The sequence below is a fragment of the Apodemus sylvaticus genome, chromosome 16, assembly GCF_947179515.1.
Source record: "Apodemus sylvaticus chromosome 16, mApoSyl1.1, whole genome shotgun sequence".
Lineage (NCBI taxonomy): Eukaryota > Metazoa > Chordata > Mammalia > Rodentia > Muridae > Apodemus > Apodemus sylvaticus.
In genome coordinates this window covers 13,709,511-13,730,581 of record NC_067487.1, presented here as the reverse complement: position 1 = coordinate 13,730,581, position 21,071 = coordinate 13,709,511, and positions in this window count along the sequence as shown.

Genomic DNA, 21,071 nt, shown 5'->3' with positions numbered 1-21,071 from the left:
CCAGAATCACAAATATTCATGGTCATGCTTTGTGACTCACACTTTTTATAAAAGCACAGTAAAGCAAATGTACTCTACACATCATCTACTATTCCTGGTTCTGACTTAAGATCATTTTTAGCATCTTTACACTTGACCTATGTGTGTGGGGGGGGGGGGCGAGTTGACTAACCATGACTAACTGTAGGACCACAGCAGAGAGATAGGAGGTTTTGAGTGCTTTACTTCCTCTAAACGTGGGATCACCATTCTGTCTTAGCTCAGGGAATATGACAGTGATGGACAGATAAAGATTTTCTCCTGACTGTGAAGGTTGGCTTGTCTGTAGGCCATACCATGGATCCATTTCCTCCAAAGCAAATGTTCCTCCTGGAGATATAAGGGAGCCTCTTGAGCATCAAAATTATACACTACTCCTGCGCTGTCCAGATTGCTCCCTCTCTCTCATTTTCATGGCCTGTTTTTCTTTGTTTTAGAAAATGAGATGTCATTACAAACAAACAAAATAAAAGTCACGCTCTGGAATCTCATAAAGTTTATAAGCCTTGGGCATCTCAGCATATTATTAGGTTCGGAGTACCCTTCTCCATGTTCTATGAACAGTTACATAATGGCTGTAGGGGAGACACTTTGGTGGAGCATTGTGGAAGCTGGGCAGGTGTCCACAAGGCTATAACCGCTGTGAGTCGTCACCCATGCCGGGATGGGTGAGGGTTTCCTTAATACAGATGCTCCTTACTCACCAACACCCTTACAGCGAGCCTGTGACCTAACTTTCTGTGAATTGTTCTAATAATTCCTAAAGCTACACATAAATTCTATCTCAGGATACTATGACATGGCCAGTTTAAATAGCCTGCCTATGACTAATTGTTTTGCTTTTTAATTTTTTTCTGGTCTCCTTTCAGACATTTTTTTAGTTTTATATATCAGAAATAATGTGTGTGTGTGTGTGTGTGTGTGTGTGTGTGTGTGTACAGTCAAATATATGGTCAAATGCACGTCATGAAGAGACATGAGTGGCGGTCAGTAGATAACTACAGGTACTAGCGATTGTCTGCCTAGCATGAGCCTGAGCCGCCTGTCATTTGTCTCCATATATAGAGCTAATCTGGCACAAGCACTCCTAGGAATTTTCCTGTCTCCAGCTCCCATATGGCATGGGGCACCGTGTTTATTTACCCTTAGCACTGCATCAGATATTGGAATCTACTTGAGTTCTGGGATCTGAGCTCCTCAAACTCATAGTGTTCTTTGCCCATTGAGTCACATCCCAGGCCAATATCACAGAAGTTCTCATTGACACCAGGGACAAAATAAACCTTTGACCTCTGCTCCCTCTTATAGAGGAAAGAAAGGTCACGTTCTAATAGGGTGACTTGTTCTTAAGCACTTTACAAATGCTGACAAAAATGCAAATTAAGTGAAAACTTGGAGAGCATGGGAAATGTTTGATGAAATCTCTGTGGACATTTAGTTGTTACTATTTTGGAATCCATAATTAAGAACTAGTATATGATGGAGCAATTTCTTAAATTACTAATGTAATTGATGAAAGTCAATTGGTGGCTTACTTTTCAATGGAAAATAAATCTTTTGGATGTATTTTTCATAGGCCTTACAATTAAATTTAATGTTACTAAAAAAAAATCTCTCTCTCATTCAAGACATTACATTTTTTTAATATTCAAATGTAAACAATAATTAAGAGTTCTACAAATATGTTTATCACATTTATATCAATGTAGATATATGAACTTTGTATCTATAAATTATTTGCCATCACAGGAATGGTAGAACACTTGTGAAATTTCAGTATTCAGCAAATCGAGGCAGAAAGTTCAAGAACTCACTGCTGGGCTCTGCTACGTGGGAAGTTTGAAGCCAGCCTGGACTACATGGGACTGCCCCACAAACAGAAGCAAAAGTAATTAAAAGTATTGCGTCAACCTTTTAAATGAGGTATTTATCCTCTATATTTTCTGTCGTTTTATGAATTAATCTAAGAGTGACCACACTATATGTATTTGAAACTATCAAGAGAGGTGTGCTGGCGGTGTGTGTGTGTGGGGGGGGGTTGATGTGCGATAAAAATACAAGGACAAATCTAAACAGCATCAGTCTGATCCTCCAGTGAATGTAAATAAATGTAAATAAATGAAACGTAAATAAACTGAAATAAGGCTTTTAAGATACGTTATGGCATATTCAGTATAGGAATAGGGAGCCAGAATGAAAATAACCAGGATTAAATAATTCTGCTTCTATTTTTGATACATACATTTGGCTCATTTAATGTTTTAATTTTAATTATATTATGTTAAAACAAAAATATAAAAATGTCTTCCTCTTTCAGTGACAATTTAATTTACACATTTCAAGGGGAAAAGCGTTGTGGTGCATGGAGTGAGAAAGGTCCCTGATAAACTGACATGTCAGTCCTGCTGTGAGGAGGTAATGGAAGTTTTTGAAGGTAGATTCTAGTTTGAACCAAGTCCCTGTCGCCACATTCGAATGTTCATCCCACCGTGAGTTTACTGCTGTTGAAGATGTGATCTTTGCATCCCTTCTTCAGACTTGTGTCTGCCTCTTGTTGCAATGTGCCTCTGCCACAGTGAAATTTTACCTTTCTAGGACTGTAAGCCAAATAGCTTTATTCCATACATTAGCTTGGGTTATGATATTCTATCACAGCAACAGAAAATTCACTAATATAAGCATCAGTAACATACAAAAGTGTGTGACAGGAAATTTATATTTTATGCTTAGATTTGAACAGTTTGTTTTTTTAGTTATTATACAGCTTTTCATGGAAAAGGAATTATGAATATTTAATTGGACTGTAATTAATACGCTTAGTCCAGCTAAGCCTTGTTAACTGGATAGAGAAGAACCAAAGCCAGTATCAATGGTGAAATGCTCCCATCTGAATATATAACCTGTGGTCTTTCAAGTAATCCAGAGACATCATAAAAATAACATACACAGGCCCACATGCTCAAGGGGACTACTGTATTTTGAATGACTAAAACTAACTTTGATGTAGTTATAAGCTAAAGGGCATATGGAAAATAAGTTGTAACATATCTATATAATTCCAGGCAGGGGGATTCTAGTGATAATTTATTTATAGAAATTAAAGATGTCACTGCAGGGCTTTCCCTGCCTACTAAACCTAGATGTTTTATAAACACAACTTAACTTCAACATGTTTTTCTTCTCTTTTTGTAGACTTTATTTCTCCAAGAGCACATCAACGCAATAAAGATTAACTCTGTTTTCATGATATTTTAGAAGAGATAACATTTCCTACTTAAGCTCCTACCTCAAGAATAGTGAAGTATTAAGTGTAACTTTATGAGGATAAAATTTATTTAGCTGCTGATATAATTAATGATATATCTAATATTTATATGATGAGAAGTGATTAAAAGCTTAGTGGGAGCTACTTTCAAAGGTCCTATGGAGTTTCTTGTACTGTCACAAGAAAAGCAAACAGAAGAAACTGAGAATATCTTTACCATCTGGACCTAAGTCATACTGTAGCCTTTTTCAAAGAAGTGAGCATAAATATCCACAGAATAGACAGTGGCTGTGGGAATTACCTTCAGGGGTGTGCCAATAACCTTCCAATTACCAGTTCTCTGAGAGAAAGTAAACAGTTAAGAAACATTTTTTAAAGCTTTGATTTGACACATTTATTGTTTTCTATGATAAAAATTCTACTATGAATGACATTAAGCTTCCAACATAGATTATGGTGGATAAGAGTTTAGCCCCAACAAGCTATAGAAAGCTATGCTACAGAATTTTTCTATGCCTATGGAGGTCTAATATAGGAAAATATTGTATACAGTCTGCAACTTCCTGGAGAAATAGGATAACATGTGGGAAAGAGCTAAGTTTTCCATTCAGATAAGACAACCTTGCAAGGAGGGCAGGTGCCATCCACTCACAGGGTCATGTAAAACAAACTTTTGCTCCTAAACTCTCCTCTGACACACTTCAGAGGCATGTTCCCTACATGGCTTAGACAGCTACAAAAGGATTTCGTTGCAGCTGCTCTAAGTGTGTTTCTCCCTCATAATGATGTTGTATTCTTGGTTTTGTTTCACAGGTAATCTTGGCATTGCCTTCCACAAAACCACTCTCCCTTTATGCCCGGTCTAGAATAACCAGAAATTAAAAAGTTAAAACTCATTATTACAATTTTTAAATCAAATTGTATTAAATCAAATTCACTGTCACCCTTTTTATCAGCTACGTATGGCACAAAAATATTCTATTGAGATTAAGCATTTTAAGGACAATCTGACTATGTTCAATGTTCCTAGATAATTAGACTCTAAAATACAATACATGTAGTTCAGATAAATTAGCTTCAAATTCGAGATTAAAATGACTTTTTAAAAGATTATAAATAGACTGGCCACACACGACTCATCATCTGCTTTCATTCCATGCCAAAGTATCTTCAGAATTTAAACAGTGTCCTTCCTTAGGGGACTTTCACAGAACAATCACTTTTCATGCAGCTGTGAACACAAGGATCTTCATTCTCTCATGGGCTGGATTTGGCTTTGGGAGAGTCCATATGTTAAGTAGTATTGCATTTGTGAAAGACCACAGTTTAACAGAATACCAAAACCTTGATGCTTGAGGTTGTTTGTTGTTCGTTTAATAGAAAAATGTTGGATATTAAGTTTGATCTTCTAATGATGCACTATTTTCCCTTCTACCTCAGTAGATCCCTATAGAATGCCCATCCACCATGTAGCAAACAAGGCTTTAGATACTTAGAGGAGTCTTGGTGTACACTTATATCTTTTAAACTTTTATTTGTATTATTAAGAATCTTATAATTTCAGGATGTTAAGATATAAATGATGTCTAAGAGTATAAAAGTCCTGGGCACTAATCCTATTCTAATTTATAGCTTTATTCATGTAGTCTTTCCATGAAAATAAGAATAAAATAATTGCTATGTGTTATTAACTATTAATTAATAAAGTGTTATTTTATTGATTCATTAATCCTTAGAACAAATCAATTCAATGTCCTTATTCAATACCATCATAAGCAAATTTTATAATTTATATGAAAATATTATACTCAAATTTAAATTATGTAAATGAAACAACACATAACAATTATTATAACTCACAAATACAAAACCATATAATAGAACACATTATATTTTCAACAAAAACTTTTATAGTTTCATTCCTCTTAGGATATTTTCTTCTGATGGTCTTTTATTACTATTATTATCACTTGCTTTAAGTTACTAATGAATCTGAAAAGGTATACTTTAATGTGTAGAGGAATTTTTTTCTTCTTTTTTGGGGGCGGCGTGGTGTGAGCCAGGGTTTTTCTGTGTAGCCCTGGCTGTCCTGGATCTCACTTTGTAGACCAGGCTGGCCTCAAACTCAGAAATCCAATCTGCCTGCCTCTGCCTCCCAAGTGCTGGGATTAAAGGCATGCACCACCACTGCCCGGCTAAGTAGAGGCATTTTAATCTAGTAACATGGCTGTTCTAGCAAGGGATCACGTCCGAAGACTGTGTGATCCTGCTGTAATGCAAACACACCTTTAGTACATAACTTTAAGTAAAATTAGTTTGTAAAAGGAAGCAGACATATTTGAAACTGACATCCAGTTGAAGAGCAGGCAGTGATGAATCAGCGGTAGATCTGACAGAGTGGGTCGGAGATGGGATACACCTAACTCTCATGAGAACAGCACAGGAGAGAGAATTTCTTTAAAGGCAGAGCAGGGAGAGAGAGTTCATTTAGTTAATCATCTGGGAGGCAGTGCAGTGCAGTGCAGTGAATTTCTTCATGAGTTCATGCAGCTCAGTGCAGGTCAGCAGGGGCAGTAGAACCTAGAGATCAAGAAGGAGCCAAAATATTAGAACGATTTTCCAGAGTTAGTTGGAGGCCAAGAAGAGTAATTCAGGGAGAAGCTAAGAGGAGCCATATTGAATTCAGGCATCTTGGAGAGGAGTTTGGGCCAGAACAGCTGAGTTGAATCAGCTACCCAGAGTTCAGAAAGAACTAAAAACTGTGAGCATATTCAGCAATAAGCCTCCGAGATAAATAAAAGCTATTACATTAATATATTGAATTGTATAGGCTATATTATTAATATATAATTTAGAACATAAAATATATTTTACAATAATTAAAATTAAAATTATATTATCAGTGCAATGTTCAAGAATCTATATTGCAAAAGTTTAAAGCACAAACTTAATATATTTGTCAAAAAATAAATAAAATCAGTGCTTTACCAGTGTACTTAAGGATAGTGATTATGAAATTTCTCTCACAAGGTTGTGTTCACACACACTTGTGTTGGTTACTTTATATTATTTTTCTCAAACCTAGACTATTGAGCCATTTTATGAACAACTCAATAAAAATAATTTCCAAGTAACTAAAAATATTTCAGAACACTAGTATAAATAAATCTCTTCTTCGAAAAATAAGGCTGTTGCATTATCATGAATGTTCAAAACTGGAAAGGACATTGGTCAAAGTTCACAACAGATTCTTAGAAATATATATTCAATGAAAATGAGAGCTTCTCTAAGAGTTACACTGAATGATATTTTTGTCACTAGCTAATCTACCCATTTGTAAAATTCATTGGCATACTCTGTTCATTTTCTTTTTTTTTTCCAGATAGCATTATAGCAACTAAAACTGGAGGAATTAAGATAGTCTAGGTTATATCACTTAGGACAACATTTTCTAGTTTTATCCATTCGCCTGCAAAATACATGATGTCCTCATTTTTAATAGGTGAAGAGAATTCCACTGTGTAGATGAACATTTTCTGCATCCATTCTTCTGTTAAAGGGCATCTTGGTTGTTTCCAGCTTCTGGTTATTATAAATAAGACTGTTATGAACACAGTTGAGCAAGTGTCCTTGTGTGTGGAGCATCTTTTGGGTCTATGCCCAAGAGTAGTATAGCTAGGTCTTGAGGTAGAACTGTTCCCAATTTTCTGAGAATCTACCAAAGTGATTTCTAGAGTGTTTGTACAAGTTTGCACTCCTATCATCAATGGAGGAGTGTTCCCTTCTTGGCCTCAACAGCATGTGCTGTCCCTTTAGTTTTTGGTCTTAGACATTCTGAAAAGTGTAAGGTGGAATGTCAAGAGTTGTTTTGATTTACATTTCCCTAATGACTAAGGAAGTTTAACAATTCTTTAAGTGTTTCTTTAGCCATTACAGATTCCTCTCTTGGGAATTCTGTTTGGCTCTGTACCTCATTTTTTATTGGGTTCTTTGGATTGTTGGTGTCTAACTTCTTGAGTTCTTTATATATTTTGAATTTAGTCCTCTGTCAGATGTGGTTTTGGTAAAGATCTTTCCCATTATGTAGGCTGCTATTTTGTCTGATTGATGTTGTCCTTTGCCTTACTAGAGCTTTTCAGTTTCCTGATTTCCAATTTATTGTTAATCGTAGTACCTGTGTTATTGGGTGTTCTATTCAGAAAGTTGTCTCCCGTACCAATTCATTCAAGGATAGTCTCCATTTTCTCTTCCATTAGATATAATGCATCCAGTTTTATGTTGAGGCCTTTGATCGACATGGATTTGAAAAATTTTACATGACCTAGATATAGAGATACATATAATAGGTGTATAAATTTGACCAATTCTGCTAATAAATGATTTCATTTAAAAATTGAGTGTATACTATGTGACTTTATTTGAATTCAAAGCAAAACATGTCATAAATAAGATGTGATGTGCTCTTTCATTTTACATAAAAACATAAATCATGGCAATTGTTCAAATAATATAAAATACATCATTCAATGATTTTCAAAGTTGGTCAATATTTTCATTTTATATTAGTCAATCTTGAAAATGACACTTTACATATTCACAGAACATAAACCATAAATTTTTCAGTAACTATGCATATATATGCAAATACACATGTGTAATACAAATTTGCAGTCATTATTAGAACCTTTTAATTAGAAATTGCTGATACTACTTTCCAACATAAAAACATATTTAATATTTTTAACTAACATAAAAACATATTTAATATTTTTTAAATGAAGTGCAAGTCTAACAGCAATTTCTAGGTCAAATACTCTTCTAACATAATTCATACCAAAGGTATGTAGTTTAAACGTTGAGAAATATTGATAGAAAATTATTGAAAGCCTTTATTTTCCATACGTAAGCCATTATGTTTCTTTTAAAAGAAAGTACCTTGTTTTACAGTGCAACAGCAATTCATAGCATACAATACTCTCATGTCTTTCCTGTGTTGTGCTGGGCAGTGTTTGCTGGTACTGCATCACGTGACTGCAAGTTCAGCTTACCATCTACAAGCTCCAGACTCAGAAGAAAGGCTCTAGAGAAGTCACAAAAATGGAGCGCTGGCATGCACTGTCAAAAATACTGTAGATTCAGTATTTGTTTATGTTAATTTTTGGCCACTGAATATTCAGAAATCTTTTCCACTGGCAGTTTTTATGCTCAATCCAGAGGTCTGCTGTAGCCCTGTGATATTCTGAACAAAAGACACTGGCTCTTTAACCAGGGGGAGGTTTGGAAACTTTTATGCTACAGGCTTTGATTCACTGAATGCCATAGGAATGACTGGGACAAGCTTCTCCAAAGAAATACCATATATCGGACTTCCTTTTCAAATGATCATTGATGCAAACTTGAAAAAGTATCTACTTCCTATATAAAAAACAGTAACAAAATATTTAGAGGTTGAATCCTCTATAGTGTTCAGCAGTCATTGAGGAATTGGAAGGAAATGACCATGACAAAGAGGTATAGAATAAAAGGAGTAAAGATAAGTTACATGGGTGAATTAGGAGATAAAATATTTTTTGAGTGTAATTAATGTAGAATGCCTATAGAGGGCCAAGGAAAATAAGTGTGATGTATTTTAAAGCGGGATGAAAATCTCCCGTGGACACTCCGTGAGGTGAGGAGACAGGTTTCTGCAGCCTGCTCCCTGTGTCTGCACCCTTGATTGGCAGCTCCTTTCCCCAGCAGTGCTGGCTCCCTGCTTTCTCAGGACTAACAGGCCTCATGGCTTTTCCTGGGCTTCTATCACACAGCATCCGTATAGGTGTGGCTCTGTTCAATTCTCATCAGACAGTAATTTGGGCTTTTACTGTACATGTCACCTAGTATAGCAGATCACTGTGATTTTTAGTTCTTAACAATTATGCCATCATAGATGAGTACTCTATGCCTCATGTCTTGAATTTAGGAGGCTTTACTCACTACCTCAACAAAGGACATACAGTGCAAAGACTTCTCCAGAAATTGGCGATAACTGTTTCTACTGGGACTGTTTTTCCTAGAATTTATGGAACATGTATTAATAAAAATGAGTATGTCATCTGTACACAAAAGAGTTAGAGAAAAGGTCACACAACTCTTTGCTTGAGAGCATTAGCATCCTTTGTCATGTCTTTTGGAGTTACAAACATATACGAGTTGCTGTGCTTTCCCCCTTAGATAGGGCCAAGTATGTTATTAATTCTATTATACTTTAGTCAACATCACAGAGAACCCTAAGGAGAGTCCAATCTCTGTCCCATGTGCTGCAGGAAGTCCTGATTTTTGATCTGTTTCTATAATAAAATGTATCTTCTAAGCACAAGTGATTATGTTGTGTGGCACTATAGACCTGGGACACATTTGTTTAGCTTTTCTTTATTCTTATTTTCATCAGTCTTGTTTGTGGTGTTTTAGTTTTAAGCTCCTGTATATTCTCAGGAGGAGCTATTCTTCTGCAGTGATACCTCTATTCTTGCTTCATAGCCTCATGTTATGAAGTCGTACAGTTTTATATACTAGGACTTCTTTTTTTTTTATTTGATATATTTTTTATTTACATTTTAAATGATTTCCCCTTTTCTGGCCCCCCACTCCCTGAAAGTCACATAAGCCCCCTTCCCTCCCCCTGTTCTCCCACCCACCCCTTCTGACTTCCCTGTTCTGTTTTTGCCTTACACTGCTACAATGAGTCTTTCCAGAACAAGGGGCCACTCCTCCATTCTTCTTGTACCTCATTTAATGTGTGGATTATGTTTTGGGTATTCCAGTTTTCTAGGTTAATATCCACTTATTAGTGAGTGCATACCATGATTGATCTTCTAAGACTGGGTTATCTCACTTAGTATGATGTTCTCCAGCTCCATCCATTTGTCTAAGAATTTCATGAATTCATTGTTTCTAATCGCTGAATAGTACTCCATTGTGTATATATACCACATTTTTTGCACCCATTCTTCTGTTGAGGGATACCTGGGTTCTTTCCAGCTTCTGGTTATTATAAATAGGGCAGCTATGAACATAGTGGAGCACGTATCCTTATTACCTGCTGGGGAATCCTCTGGGTATATGCCCAGGAGTGGTATAGCAGGATCCTCCAGAAGTGAGGTGCCCGGTTTTCTGAGGAACCATCAGACTGATTTCCAGAGTGGTTGTACCAATTTTCAACCCCACCAGCAGTGGAGGAGTGTTCCTCTTTCTCCACATCCTCACCAACACCTGCTGTCTCCTGAATTTTTAATCTTAGCCAATCTGACTGGTGTAAGGTGAAATCTCAGGGTTGTTTTGATGTGCATTTCCCTAATGACTAAGGTAGTTGAGCATTTTTAATATGCTTCTCAGCCATCCAAAGTTTTTCAGGTGAAAATTTTTTGTTTAACTCTGTACCCCATTGTTTAATAGGGTTATTTGGTTTTCTGGGGTCTAACTTCTTGAGTTCTTTGTATATATTGGATATTAGCCCTCTATCTGATGTAGGGTTGGTGAAGATCTTTTCCCAATTTGTTGGTTGCTGATTTGTCCTTTTGAATGTGACCTTTGCCTTATAGAAACTTTGTAATTTTATGAGGTACCATTTGTCAATTCTTGATTTTAGAGCATGAGCTTTTGGTGTTCTGTTCAGGAACTTTCCTCCTGTACCAATGTCCTCAAGGGTATTCCCCAGTTTCTTTTCTATTAGCTTCAGAGTGTGTGGCTTTGACGTCCTTGATCCATTTGGAGTTGAGCTTAGTACAAGGAGATAAGGATGGATCAATTTGCATTCTTCTGCATGTTGACCTCCAGTTGAACCAGCACCATTTGTAGAAAAGGCTCTCTTTTTTCCACTGGATGTTTTTGGCTCCTTTGTTGAGGATCAAGTGGCCATAGGTGTGTGGGTTCATTTCTGGATCTTCAATCCTATTCCATTGATCTGCCTGCCTGTTACTGTACCAATACCATGCAGTTTTTGACACTATTGCTCTGTAGTATTGCTTGAGGTCAGGGATACCAATTCCCACAGAATTTCTTTTGTTTTTGAGAATAGTTTTAGCTATTCTGTGTTTTTTGTCATTCCAGATGAATTTGAGAATTGCTTTTTCTAACTCTATGAAGAACTGACTTGGGATTTTGATGGTATTGCGTTGAATCTGTATATTTCTTTTGGCAAAATGGCCATTTTAACTATATTAATCCTGCCAATCCATTAGCATGGGAGATTTTTCCATTTTCTGAGGTCTTTTTCCATTTACTTCTTCAGAGTGGTCATTTCATTGGATGCTGGAAAAGCATTTGACAAAATTCAGCATCCTTTCATGCTTAAAGTCTTGGAAAGAACAGGAATTCAAGGCCCATACCTAAACATAGTAAAAGCAATATACAGCAAACTGGTAGCCAGCATCAAACTAAATGGAGAGAAACTTGAAGCAATCCCACTAAAATCAGGGACTAGACAAGGCTGCCCCCTCTCTCCTAGCTCGGGCAATTAGACAACATAAGGAGGTCAAAGGATACAAATTGGAAAGGAAGAAGTGAAACTATCACTATTTGCAGAGGATATGATAGTCTACCTAAGTGACCCAAAAAACTCCACTAGAGAACTACAGCTGATAAACAACTTCAGCAAAGTGGCAGGTTATAAAATCAACTCAAGCAAATCAGTAGCCTTCTTATACTCAAAGGATAATCAGGTTGAGAAAGAAATTAGGCAAATGACACTCTTCACAATAGCCACAAACAGTATAAAGTACCTTGGGTTGTCTCTTAACAAACATGTGAAAGATCTGTATACTAGGACTTCTTATGCACAGATCATTTTACTACACCAGTACGCTGACCCAGGACTGTGATAAAAGCTTTGATTCAACAATATATGATATACTGTCACTTTCTTCAATAGGAAATACATAAGATAGGTAAATGAGGAGTTAGGGTAGGGATGGTTTCTTCTTGTTGTGGATGAGAACACTCTCCTTTATTTTTAATTGGATATTTCATTTATTTACATTTCAAATGTTATCCCTTTTCCCTGTTTTCCCCTCCCTTGGAAGCACTCCTATACCATCCTCCCTCCCCCTACTTCTATGAAGGTGTTCCCCTACCTACCTACTCACTCCCATCTCCCTGCACTGGCATTTCCCTACACTGGGGCATTAAGCCTTCACAGGACCAAGGGATTCCCCTCCCACTGATGTCAGATAAGAACATCTTCTGCTACATATGTGGCTGGAGCCATAGGTCTCTCCATGTGTATGCTTTGGTTGGTGGAATACTCACCTTTATAATATGAATATTTTCATTTTTCTTGCTTGTGCCAGTTTAATTTCAATAAATTCAATCTTTTCAAAGCTCACAATGGTTCTTTAAATTCAGTTTCATGTCTAGTAGCCATCACAATATCATTATGATTAAATGTTAAAATTAAAAATTAAATGACAGGTTGCCCTGAAGTATAATGGAATATTTTGTATTTGTCAAATGGAATGGACATTGTTCTAATATTGTCAGAAATGCAGAAACCTGAACTTAAAAGCAACCAAGATTCTGGTTCTAAGGAATAGGAGTTGAGTCATACCATAACGTAAATAACTACAATTAACTAATGTTATTTTCAAAGGTGTATATTATAAAGGAAGAAAGCAAGTTTAAAGTATTAGATATGCCCATTTATGTAGTATTCATTTGCTCAAGAAAGGAGAGCACTGTAAACATATCCTTTCATTTGCAAAATTGCACTAGATTAGAGGATACATTACATGACCACCTCAAATGCACATGCTATTACTCTGCCCATTTCAATCATTTCCCTTAAGTTACAGAACAGCCGGGTTAGATGCTGAGACTAGGTCATTAGAAACTGTCGCCTGAATCCTTGTATTTTGCTTTCTTTACCATGCTCCTCCATATTTGTGCTCAGGATAATCCCTCAGGTTTTTGATGAAGCAGCTACAAGTGGTAGAATACTCTGTGAGGTTCCTTCCTGTGAATTGGAAGAAAGTGACTCCTCTGGTGAGCAAGACACACACTTTCTGAATTTTCTATTTTCTATCTCCACTTCTTTTATTTTTTCTCTTTTATATACTCCTCTCACACCGAAGTTCTTGAAATAGGGATTTGATTCCTGTTGTTTCCTCATGCTCTTGTGGATTTGATATTTCCCATATAGAGCCTTTATTTTGCAGTTCTTGTTGCAGATATCACTTATAGGTAGGGGACATATTTATTTTATTAGATATTTTCTTTATTTACATTTCAAATGTTATCCCCTTTCCTGGTTTCCTCTCTGAAAACCCACTATCCCATCCCCCTTTCCCCTGCTCACCAACCTACACACACTCCCACTTCCCTGCCCTGGCATTCCTCTGCACTGGGGCATCAAGCCTTAACAGGACCAAGAGCCTCTCATCTCATTAATGTCCAACAAGTCCATCCTCTGCTACATTTGTGGCTGGAGCCATAGGTCCTTCCATGTGTACTCTTTGGTTGGTGGCTTAGTACATGGGAGCTCTGGGGGTACTGGTTGGTTCATATTGTTCCTGCTTTGGCACTGCAAACATTTCAGCTCCTTTCATTCTTTTTCTAGCTTCTCCATTGGAGACCCTGTGCCCACTCCAATGGTTGACTTCGAGCATCCACCTCTGCATTTGTAGAGGATATGTTTAATAAGGCTAAATACTCTGTGTAATGTTTTAGAAAACAATTTGCATCTTCACTCTTATTTTTCTAGAGTTCTCTATACATGTTGTCTCAGGAAGCCTTAAACATGTTTCTCAACTTCTCATCAGGTCAACCAGATGCCCATATGTGAGACAGAGGGATGAAGATATATTTTCCTTCATGATTTTTAGTATTCTAGTCAAATAAAGAAATGTGGGTTTAAATGGAAAATATTTCAACAGAATTATTGGGCCCTGGAAGACATTGCTGCTGAGTATGATTTGAATTGTGGTAGCCTGGCTCTAGAGGCTTCAGAAGAGAAGAATTTTAATATGCGGCCAAGAGACTGTTTCTGTGATATGGTGATGAATGTAGCAGCTTTTTACCCTTGTCTGAAGAGTCTACCTAAAGCTAAGATAAAGAGATTTATATTAATTACATTGACAAATTAACTCTCACAAATGCCCAACATAGACTTTGTTCTCTGGTTCAATCTCATGAAGGACATTTTGAACAAGCATAGAGAGCTTAAAAAGGAAAAATATAAAATATATGGTTTAAATATTAGAAGGGCACCAGGAAGTAGAATGGAGTTAATCCTTTGCTGTAGGAGATAGCAGAATAAGGGAGTGAGAATTTGTGGCAAGATCCTACCCAGCTAAATTTATATCCAGGTATGGTGCTACATACCTTTAATCCAAGCATAGAAAAGGGAGAGGGGGCATGTTCCAGCCCCAAATAGCAGCAGAACTCAGAAGCTTTGGCCATTTGGTTCTCTGACTTTAGAGTCAAGAATAGAAAGGACAACTGGGACAACTGATGCTAGTTTTCTGGTGCTAAGATATTGGCAGTGATTATGAAGAGACCGGTATCACTGAGGTGAAATCTTTTTTTTTAATATTTTTATTTTCTATATTCTTTGTTTACATTCCAAATGATTTCCCCTTTCCCAGATCCCCCCTACCGATATGTCCCATAAACCTTCTTTTCTCCAGCCCTTCTCCAATCACCTCCCTCCTTTTTCTATGTCCTTATATTCCCTTCCAATGCTAGATCAATCCTTTCCAGGATCAGGACCCTCTCCATACTTCTTCATGGGAGTCATTTGTTATGCAATTTGTGCCTTGGGTATTCATGGCTTCTGGGCTAATTAATATCCACTTATCAGAGATTGCATTCCATGTGTATTCTTTTGTGATTGGGCTACCTCGCTTAGGATGATATTTTCCAGATCAAACCATTCGCCTAAAATTTTTGTGAATTCATTGCTTCTAATTGCTGAGTAGTATTCCATTGTGTAAATATACCACATTTTCTGTATCCATTCCTCCTTTGAGGGGCATCTGGGTTCTTTCCAGCTTCTGGCTATTATAAATAAGGCTGCTATGAACATAATGGAGCATGCGTCTTTATTGCATGCCGGGGAATCCTTTGGGTATATGCCCAGGAGAGGTATAGCAGGGTCCTCTGGAAAGTTCCTGAACAGATCACCAATAGCTTATGCTTTAAGATCAAGAATTGACAAATGAGACCTCATGAAATTACAAAGTTTCTGTAAGGCAAAGGACACTGTTAAAAGGACAAAACGGCAACCATCAAATTGGGAAAGGATATTCACCAACCCCACATCTGATAGAGGGCTAATATCCAATATATACAAAGAACTCAAGAAGTTAGACCCCAGGGAACCAAATAACCCTATTAAAAATGGGATACAGATCTAAACAAAGAATTTTCACCTGAAGAAATTCGGATGGCCGAGAGGCACCTTAAGAAGTGCTCAACATCATTAGTCATTAGGGAAATGCAGATCAAAACAACCCTGAGATTTCACCTTACACCAGTCAGAATGGCTAAGGTCAAAAACTCAGGAGACAGCAGGTGTTGACGAGGATGTGGAGAAAGAGGAACACTCCTCCACTGCTGGTGGGGCTGCAAGATGGTACAACCACTGTGGAAATCAGTCTGGAGATTCCTCAGAAAACTGGACATGAGACTTCCAGAGGTGAAATCTTCTAGGAAGTGTTTTCTGAGAGCACAAAGAAGCTGTTCTATAAAGATAGATAAGGTTGTACCTTGTGCTGCAGCTGTACTTGGTTATGTGTAAGATTTACCCAGGTGATACTAGTTTTGAAGGCATGAAGGGGTCATAAAGAACAGCTAAAGCTTGGCACAGTGAGAGGCCATTTAAGGCCATTGGTGAAGGTGCAGCCTCAATTGTAGTTGATAGCCAAGGTCTGAAGGACTCATGCAAAGGAGTTGAGACATAGCACCTTGAAGAATGCCTCTGAGAGGCTATTGGTAAAGCCTAGTTAGGGTGATAAATCCAAGTGTATTGGAACTGCCAGTACCAGGGTATGAATACCAAGAACAGCAGTAGCAATGGCTTTTACCCACCTGAGCTTAGAGTGCTACAGAGGGCAGAGCTGGAAAACAGAAACCAGTCCAGAAGATCTTGTGTGGATCTCACATATTGGAACAAAAAGCTGTAACCTTGAAGTTTCCTTGAAATCCCCAAGATGTTAGAGATGCCAGAACTATGAAATATCTGCTGAGGAGAGATGGTAAGAGGGAATGGAATCAGCACAGGAGAAAGAATTTTGTTGCTGTCAGGAATGATGAACAAAAAGTTGGATATCTAAAGATGGCTTTTACATCAGACAAGGAGATGCAGAGTTTGGAGTTTGCTCAACTAGTTTCCCGTCTTATTTTGGGGATTACAATTAGGTGATTGGATGAATGTCAGAAGAGACTTTGAACTTGGACGTTTAACATTGTTGAGACTGCTATAGACTATGGGGACATTTGATGTTGGACTAAATGTATTTTGCATTATGATTTGTTTAGGTATGGCCACCATAGACTCATATGTTTGAACAAGCCTATGGGTACCAGGGATTGGAATTTGATGGTTTGCATATGCTCAACCCAGGGACTGGCACTATTAGAAGGTGTAGCCCTGTTAGAGGAATGTCACTGTGGGCATGAGTTTTAAGACCCTCATCCTAGCTGCCTAGAAGTCAGTGTTCTTTTAGAGACCTGCAGATGAAGATGTAGATATCTCAGCTCTGCCTACACCATGCCTTTCTAGATGCTACCATGTCTCAATGATGACTGAACTTTTGAACCTGTAATTCAGGCCGAATTAAATGTTGTCCTTGTAAGAGTTGTCTTGGTCATAGCATCTGTTCACAGCAGTAAAGCCCTAACTAAGAAAGTGCGTACACCCCCTGCTTTGAATCCTGGCTTACCTCTATTATGGATTTTAATCTACAAATTAAATAAGTTATTTCATTTTATGTGGCTTTGGTCATGATATTTTACCAGAGAAATAAGAAACCAAACTGGGACAATGCATGTGTGTTTTTTCTTTATTTCATATTCACTTAGTCTTGTACTTAAACAAAACTTTTATCTTTTACACTTATTATTTCTTCTCACTTACTAAGATACAGACTGTTAAGCCCTAACCTTTCCTTGTCACCAAGATCTCATGCTAACATATCAAAATAGCACAAACAAATTTTAAAGCTCCCATAGTTTTAAAAAAGTACTACTTAACTGACCTTTGAATTATGATGTCATTTGATTTGGCAATATTATTTGTCTCTTGTCATCAGAGCTTTACTGAGATGGTACTGGACTGTAACACTTTCTTGCCATTCCCTCTAGAACAGCTGCCTGTTTTTTTTTTTTTTTTACATTGCCTTCTCTTTTAATCATTGAGAACTTTTATTTGGAATTCTCCTTGGGGTTACTCATTCCTTGTTTCTAAGAGAACATACCTGGTCCAATGCTTTTAAATTGTATCTAATGCTTAATGTCACTAAACACTGGAAAAAATAGATGTCTGTTTTGAATTTCAATGTCATAAAAGAAAATACTTCACATGACTGAATATTTCACAAGACAAATAGTCCTATAAAGCATTCAATTTTGCATATGCTAATCGCCTTCATTTTTAGAAAATTCTCTTTGCTTTCTCTTCTCAGTCCAGTTTGTCACTCCACTGCTCTGTATTTTGATGTAGCCTTAGGTTTAACATTGTTTTTCTTTAAGGCTAGCAGTGTAGTTCCAAAGCATTTGCTCTCCCTTTAAAATGTATCAGGAGGCTCATTCAATCTCTTTGCAGTCACTGCTACCACATCTCTCTAAACATTACTTGATATTAAAAATGATGAAACCACATTAAGTGGAAAAAATGATGGGGACATGCATAGTTTCACTTGACACGCATATGGCATTTCTTTTGTAGGGTTCCATAGCTGCCTGCAGCTGTTACGAAGCGGGTTTCTGGAACAGAAGCTGAGGAATAAATAGGGAAGAGGGGCGAAAAGAAGTACGGCTAAGACAATATTCCCTGATCAAAGCCCGAAACTTTAATGGCGCCAGACCTTTTAACAGTTTGGGCAAACCCTTCCCCCCAGACTCCAGGCTGAGTTCCGGTGGAAGTTGTCTAGCTTCTCTTGGAGGTCCTCGTCTTGACTGCTCCGGCAGCTGGGTGAGTCACCTGCTTAATTCAGGAATTCCTAGACCTGGAGGAACAATGAACTTAACCTTTACTTCGAGCACTCCACCCTGGGTGGAGAAGGATCCTGGCTAACTGGGAGAAGTTAACCTTGACCAAAGTCAAACTCTGACCAAGTGTAACACTGCCCCAATATGGCTCTGTACATGTCCTCCCTTTTTTTATTAATTAGAACACGAGGAGGTAGAAAACAAGTGGATAAATATCCTTCATAAGAAGGCGGGCCTTAACCAGGAGGGGAAGCATTGACTGTAATTCCTCTTAAATTTGTATAACGTCTTTTTCAGAGGAGGGGTAATAGGCTCCCTTATTATTTTAAGGACAGCCTCTCGACGTTAACCCCTATGCAATTAGGTGTACTTCCTGGGGACTCAGAAGCAGAAATTCACCTCCCCATGCAGTGCTTTGCCTCGCACGTCTCACTGGTACCCATGTTTGTTCATAAACAAACACACATAGATCTGAGTTCTATGTGGCTCCCTCTTTGGAGATCCACTTGTGTAAGTTTTGAAGCCAGGGGGGTCTGCAAGTGTCTTTAACAGACATGTAATCTCTCCATCCAGGTGAGCCTGGGTGGAGACAGCCAGTCTGCTTAACAAACAAGGTCAAGAGTTAAAGGTGGAATAGGATTAACTTGTCCCAGAAGTATCCAATTCAGTTGTAAATTAACAACTTTAAGGACCCAAAGCTTGGCCTCTGAGGTGGGAGAGGTAGCCTTGTGTATCAAGAAATAAGCTGTTACTTCTCAGGAAAAGTGGAGACTATATGTTAAATTAACACAGCTGGCTGAAGATTGTTAGCCATCTTCAAAATTGGAATCTACAATATTGGAATTATTTCTAGACCAGTCTATGGTTGAGTCAGCTGAACACAGTAAGGAGAAGAGTAATTTTAACTCTTCTTTAGATTAATTTTTCTTAAACTAGCTTAACAGTCTCCATGTTCTGTCCCACAAAGTCTAAAAGCTTGAAGCTAGGCAATTTATCTAACCTGGGACATTTGACAATTAAGGTAAGTCAAGAACATATACCCAATATAGCTCTTATGTTACCATGGTCTGGGCATTCAGCAAGCACAGTCAGCATATCTTCTGTAGCATTCTGTGGAAAAAACAGAGGACATGCCTTCTCCCCCAATATTAAATCAGGATCATGGCATATGTTAATAAGTGAATTCCTTCATTTCACCTAGACATCAATATGTCTAATTACAAGATGTCATATGCATTTAGCAAGGAGTTTCTTGGCATCTAAATTTTAAAATTTTCTTAAAAACATGTAAGCATAATATAAATGATATGTACAGGGACACGATTTCCCCTCTCTTCTCTCTTCTAAGAAGATATTGTTTTATTAATTTAAGTTGGAACACAAAGTATAACCCATAACATAGGCAATAACTATGTAATTATATAAAATAAACATAGCATTTTTAGTTGCTTTTTCTGTTAGAGCAGTTGCAACTAGACAGCCTAAAAATGAATCATTAGTCACATGCACATATTTTTTAATCTTCTAATTTAGAAATATGAATATCATTTATCTGTAATAACTAAGTCCTCTAGGATTAACACCATTACGTGGTAGAGGTAGAAATTGAGGACATCAAGAAGAAATCTTTACAATTTGATGTGCACAAAACATAAAATTATTTCAAATACCTAAAGGACAGTCATTTAGAGAACATATCCTTTGTTCTTAGAAATTTGAATCACATTTGTATAAACTGTAGAAATTAAGAATTAGCAGTATTAAAAATGGACCAATTTTAAGCAATTATAAACCATGAGCTATATATATCTACTATTATTAAAATCTTGACTTTTAACATCTTAAAAATAGCTGTTATAGCACCCAATTTAGGTATCTGTGTTGAAGTAGGGAGAAACTTAAAGGAATAAACATGTGATCTGATAGTACAAATTATCTTTTGGATAACAATTATTAATTTTGTCTAAAAATGCTTGTCATGTAATAGATCAACCATTAATAATAAATTTGATTGTTGCTTGAAGCAAGGAACAAATGTTTTCTACCTCGAAAACAGAGGTTTAAGACCTTCTGTGGCAAGCTTAAAATGAGGTAAATATAAGATAAAGCCAATTAATATATCTTAACAACTTTTGAAAGCCATTTACCTAAAAGTTCTCAAAGTCCATAGGAGCAAGAGCCTATAACAAACATTCTATGAACATTATACACTGAAAATTTTAAGATCTTAACTTTTAGTATTGAAACAGAGACAAAACATTTTTTTTCTGCCCTAGGATCCACCTTTAGTCCTTGGCAAGGACTAGATCTGAGCCTTTTATCTAAGACCAGACCCAAACCTGTGTTTTGAGGATTAAACAAAAGAAACCTGTAATTCCATGGTCAAAGGAACCTACTTGATATCAAATACATTTCCACAGAGATCTCCTTTTTAATCTTGGAGGGTTAAATTTTGCTCCTACCATTGTAGCCTATAAACTTGTGGAAAAGTGGCAATAGGCCTCTAAAACCCATAGCTGTATCACTCTCAAAATTATCTTAATTACAAAATGTTAACAATTATGAGCCTGCAAACTGAAAACTGTAG